Raw genomic sequence first — 6154 nt, 5'->3', positions numbered from 1 at the left:
ATGTGATTTAAATAAAACCCCACTCAAGATTGCTGTGAGCCATGGCCTATCTTCATCTTGTATGAGAAACCAACTCCCAATAGAATATTAGATGTAGGACTAAGAAAATAGATTTGCAAAGCGGATGAGGCAGGTGTTTGTCCCCCCCCCCCCCCCCCCCCCCCCAAAAAAAAAAGCCTGGTCTAATCTGCAGTCATTGGGCTTTGTAAAACATGGTTGTCTAGATTTCAGTTATCAGACACAAATACATGGGAACAGATTTTCAATTCACACATTCTACAATTGGGAGAATTGACTAATGGCAAACAGTTTTTAATTTTACGTATTTCAATGCAGATATTTGTGGGCAGAGAATCCTGCAGTTCAGCATTCCAGGCAATTATAATTCCTAAATGTTTTATGTGGCTCTCTGCGGATTGGGCAAGTGTTCGCTATAGGTGATGGTTATTATGTGAGTGGAGGAGGAGACGTGCTAGGGAATTAACTCTACGCTGCCCATACATTAGACTTTTTTTTATTTTGTTCAGCCAACAAGTTGAAGAAAAAAATTGGCTTTATTTGAATCGCTTCCGTCGTGCTGTTCTGACAGTGGGGAGACTTCCTCGCCTTCAGAATACACGCATTAGTGTTGCCAGTTATAGCCGGCAGCACTGATCGTTTAGGTAAAACCCAACAGGCTGGTTGTACAGAATTCCAGTTGGTAGATGGACTTCTGTACAGCCTCCCTATCCATGCTTTTATTAAAATTGGGACAGTCTCTTCTGAACTGGCCAAATTTACTTACATGCATGGCTGTCTTAAGGAAAGTCAATTCTTCCAGCAAGTTAAAAGCACATTGCAAATTAATAGAAGTGGAAAAGGAAAACAAATGGAAAGGCAGAACACTACAAGTAAGCTTTTTAAAAGATTTGATTTTCAGTGCTTTTATCTGTAATAAGTTGACAGTGTCTCTTTAATGCTGCAAGTGGATCAGGTCTCTCTTGGATTCTTTAAGTCTGTAGCAGTTAATCTGCAACATAGATCTTTAAGAGACTGTAAATTCATCTGCAAGACTAAATGTGTAGTAGAAAGTCATTTGGAATCTACCTTGTAATTTTCACCTACTAAACCCATAAATTACTTGCTACTTTTAGCCTCCTGTAATCATATTGCTAAAAACATCAAATTGTGTGAACGCGCTTTGTTTCTGTTATTGGGAAGAAGCTAAAGGCACACTGTGTGTAGCTTGTTATAAGAGCGGGGTGTGAATAATCTACAAAAGTGTTTGTGTTTTGTTTGTTTTTTTTTTTTTTTGTTTTTTTATATGGCTGTGCCTTTTCAGAGTTTCTGTAATAGCTTTCTCCAAATATTGTAGGCAGTAGAGGTTGCAGTTTATGTATTCCTCTTCAAGTACTAAAGAGTATATAGCACGTTGCAGCATTTTCTGTTTAATTTAATAAATAGAACCAACTGCAGGTAGAATAGGCTATCCACTTACTTGGACTTTTTCTCCATTATAGTTACTAATTTTGTTAAGAATCTAGAAAACTACAAAATAGTTTAACAGGTAAAATGCTTTGTAATTGATGAATACTAGTCTCGTAGAGTAAGCTGTTGTCCCAAAGAGAAATAAGATGTTTCTGGAAGGATCTACCACAACATTCTGGTAGCAGCAAAATAAGCGTGTTAGGTTTGAGGACAAACAGGGAACAATTTGTAACGGTTCCTTTAGCCACTCCAGCTCCAGAAGGTTTTACCCACTTCCTGACCAGGCCATTTTTGCGATGCGACACTGTGCCCAAATGTATTTCCTTTTTTATTTTTCCTACAAATACATGGCGCGTCTGCATTTTAAAAGCGTTTATTTTTTTTTGTTTTGTTTTGTTTCAGAATGGCCAAAAACACCTGTTTGGTGCTTTTTTGCTTTCCAAAAAAGTCTAAACTGCCTAAATGACATTAAACGAACCTGTGTACATTTACACATAAGATGACATTGGATGAGTTTGGGTGCAGCTGAAAAAAGCATCCAACTGCTTCTGAACATCCGTTTACCAGCAGCCGTGTACATGAGGCCGAACAGATCAGCAGTTTGCCTTGTGCACACCGCTGCTCTTTCTCCACAGAAAAATTGGCAGATCATGGTAGCCGCCACACCCGTTGAGTGGCTCCCATTGTGTCCAATAACAGTGGGAGCAGTGCTGTGGCTTGCACGCCCCCTACACTGTGGACAAAATCACATTTAGGTACGTGATTTTGCGCAGTTGGGCGGTCCGGAAGCGGTTAAGCTGGCTATACATTATACAATGTTCTTGTTCAGTTTTCCTTTAGGTTTACCAAAACCATATACTATGAGGTCAGATGTAATCAGGCATGCCCTTGCACTACATAGCTGAAGGTAAATTCTAAAGGAAATTGAGCAAGAAAATTGGATAATGTACAGCCAGCTTTAGAGGAGTTCTAGGGTCATGTCACAGCAGCATAGTAGCAGCTACAGTTCCTTTTTGTTCTCTGGCAATTTGCATCTAGTGTTTATAAAGGTGTAAACCCCTGTTGGCAATCATTGGCTAATAAGTAGCTATAATTTGCAACTAGCTTGAAACGCTGCAGAGCAAGTAAAAAGTACTTGGAGCTGCTGGGAAGCAGCTTTTCACTTTAAAGTGAATCTGTCACAAATCAAGCATTTCAGACCTGATATATGGTGAAAAAGGCACACAAGTCACTTCCAATGAAGATCATTAGATGCTGAAATGGCATACTATTGAGCTATATTCAGATTTCCACTCTTTTAAAAATCCAATTTGACTTTGTTCCCTATAGGTCAGTAATGTTATCAAATGCCTAAAGGTACCAAACGTAACATGTGGCAAGAGCAAACCTTGCCTATATCTGATTTTTATTGAACATATTTCCATCACATGTTCAGACTGAGTTGCCATGGTTTGTGACAGGCTTGCTTTTGTTTAGAATAAAATGGGTGTTTCAGTCAAAGGGCTCCAGTATGTTAAAATAATGTGCAGTTTTGAAAAACACTGCTTAATGTAACTTTCATACCTGTAGACTGTAACACCCTCAAAGCCCCTGGCTGAAAAAAATTCTATATAGTTTAGGCATTCCCCATCCTGGCTAGTTGCTAGGTCGTGGCATACATTGAGCTCTCTTCCCCAGCATCACAGAATTTGGTGCTGTTCTTTGTTCAAAAAGCTGTGCATGCACAGTGTGTGCTCTCTCCCCTGCAACAGCTGAGCTCTGCTGTTTCTGCTACAGGGTGAGAGATGCAAACAGTGAGTTTTTCTTTCAGGCTTTGGGAGTGCTGTAAGTGGCAGTTACATAAGACAATATGTTTTTCAAGACTGCAGCATATTTTAACCAACTGGAGTCCTGTGACTGCATCAGCTGGTTACATTCAAAAGATGAGCTTTAACCCTTGATAAGCAATATAAAACATTATAATTTGATCTCAAGTGCCTTTTAATGCCAGATCTGCATCTGGCTGATTTCATATATTTTTTTTTTTTTCCTTTGTGGGTGCCCTTTTGTAAGTGCTTATTTTATGAAAACTATATTTCTGAGCAACTGTTGGATGCACAATGATCAAGAAGTGACCTTTTTATACATAAAATCAGGCCTGTATTTAGATATAGATCTGCTATAAATGGAGAGGCTTTATGGAGGATGGGCGGGGATATTGGTTTACTTTTACAGCTGTACTGTAACAAGGAGACTCAGGGGTGAGCTGGTTCTTGCTCATGTGACCAAATGAAATTGCTATATACATATATTAAGCTATGTAGGATGGGTGGTGCCGATGTTGGTGCGGTGCAGCGGTGTTGCATGTCATGCTGGATATAGGAACTGGGATATCGCAGAATCTCTTACGACTGATGTGGAAATGTCTGCCCCTTCTAATACCTGCTCCTAGCTAATCCTTTTAAATTTGACCTGAACATTGAGTGTATGCTCATTTTAAACACATTTCCAAATGGGCTCCCTAGTGTGTGTGTGTGTGTGTGTGTGTGTGTGTGTGTGTGTGTGTGGGTTCTCAAAGCAAAACCCAAGTTTCACATTTTAGGGGTCTCCAAACTATGGCCCTTCCAGTTGTTCAGGAACTACAGTTTCCCCTCATGTCTGCGAATGTCAGTTTTACGATGCCTCATGGGACGTGTAGTTCCGCAACAGCTGGAGGGACGGGGTTTGGAGATCCCTGCTCTAGCCTATGCTGCTATACAAACAAAAGCAATCGTCAGTTGTCTACAGATACCTTCTCTTTGTACAAAGAAATATTTTGTACTTGGGGTCTCATGTTTGGGCATTTTTGTAATAAAAGAGCTAAACTGAAAAGTAACATTTATCATACCTTTTTTTTAGTATTTGTAATAGCACCATGGGGCATAGCTATAAAGCAGTGTATTAGACTCACCCACAGTGAATGTCAATCAGAGGTGTGTGTGTGTGACATTCACTGCTTTATAAATATATGCCCCATGCCTTTTTAAACCTTGAGCCCACCAGCAGCACACCTAAAAAGCAGAACACTTGAATACTAAAGGACCTGTTATCAGAAGGAAGGGGAAATGTGCCTGTATGGATTATTTTTTTCTTAATGCACCACTTTAACTTGGAGACATTTGAAAGTTTTTGTTGGCGTTATGTAGAATAACTAGTTTCCTCATCTCTTGTTTGCTTGTATTGAATGACAGGCACTGGCAGCAAAGCGATCGCTTCAGATCTCTTTGGGGATATATAGTTAAATTCAATCTTAACTTTCCAAAAGTGTAGTCTTTTGTTTTAAGCTGAACGCCAAGCAGATATTAAATTTAAAAAACACTCTAATGTGTGTATGAAAAACATATCAGCTGCTTGTATTTCTCAACTATAGAAAACAGTGCTGAAGAGCCAAGTCGCAAGAGAAGGTTTGTTTCCCAGCACTGTGCAAATCCCAGGACGCATGGACGGAAGTACAAATCTTTTTGGCAGGTAGAACCACTCTCATGTGGTTTGCCCTGGAGTTCAACATTTAAAGGGAATCTGTCAAAGTAAAACTCCTCTGAATAGATGAGTCATTCCCAAACTTTTCTGAGGCAATGAATCATCACCTATTCATTAAATCACAACCCTAGACCTAACATGTGACATGAGTAAGGAAACTGCTGCTTCTAGAGCTTAATCACACATGTGCTCTGTGACAGAAGCCATTCAGTTATACAACTGGGTGCGGCTTTTGGTGCACATTAAATTGATCAAAAAATATAAATAATCCCCATATAATTGGCAGTGTAACATACCAATACAGATTGGTAGTTGCAATGTATTTAATTATAAATAGTTTGATACAATTATGTAAAGGATATTTTATGTTTTGCGCAATACAATTGCAGGAACGAGTATTCCTACATCGTAGATCTAAATTACTTTACCTCTGGCCCACCCACACTCAGCATTGATTAGTTCAGTATCCTTAAACCATGGTTGTGTTCTTTGTCTGATACATCATTATCTTGTAAGAAAAGTGCCCTAACTTTTCAGAATCGTGATAGAAATTAGTGTGTTTATCTGCAGTTGCCTAGACAAATCTATATTTTGAATTGTACTTTTTGTAAAATATTTTTCGGATGTTACCCTATAAAGATAGTCATATCTAATGTTTTTATATTTTTTGGGCTTCAATATTGTGTTTGTAAACTTTTACTTATGCTTTTTAGAACTATAGAGTTAATTTATTTGCAGAAAACACTAGAACTGCTTTATGTATACATTTTTGTACACAGATTCTTCTTTTTGTATTGTGTTAATAAAATATTTTTGTAATCTTTGGAACTGGTTTGTGTGTAAATATTAATAGGAAAGGCCAGCAACAAATGTTTTCATTAGTGACCTATATCCTACAGCTTGTGTAGCAGTGTAATAAGTGTGTGTGGAATTATACATTTGTGTGGTTGAAAAAAAATTATCACATGTAAAATGCACAGGTGTGAACGGTGCCTAACAATGAACTTTTGTTTGGTCTGTTTAATCTACCACAGAGAATTTTTTTATTTTTTCTGCTCAATGAGTGAACCCCCACCAATATGATATAAAGAGGGGGAGGTTAGTACTGTCATAAAGTGCTGCTCCTACATACATACACCGTGCGGTGAGTGGTGTCACCTTAGAAAGTGTAGGACCCCGCTCCCATCTT

The sequence above is a fragment of the Lithobates pipiens genome, unplaced genomic scaffold (genome assembly GCF_037356315.1).
Source record: "Lithobates pipiens isolate NorthernLeopardFrog02 unplaced genomic scaffold, aLitPip1_a1.2 Scaffold_28, whole genome shotgun sequence".
Taxonomy (NCBI): Eukaryota; Metazoa; Chordata; class Amphibia; order Anura; family Ranidae; genus Lithobates; species Lithobates pipiens.
This window is presented reverse-complemented; position numbering follows the sequence as displayed.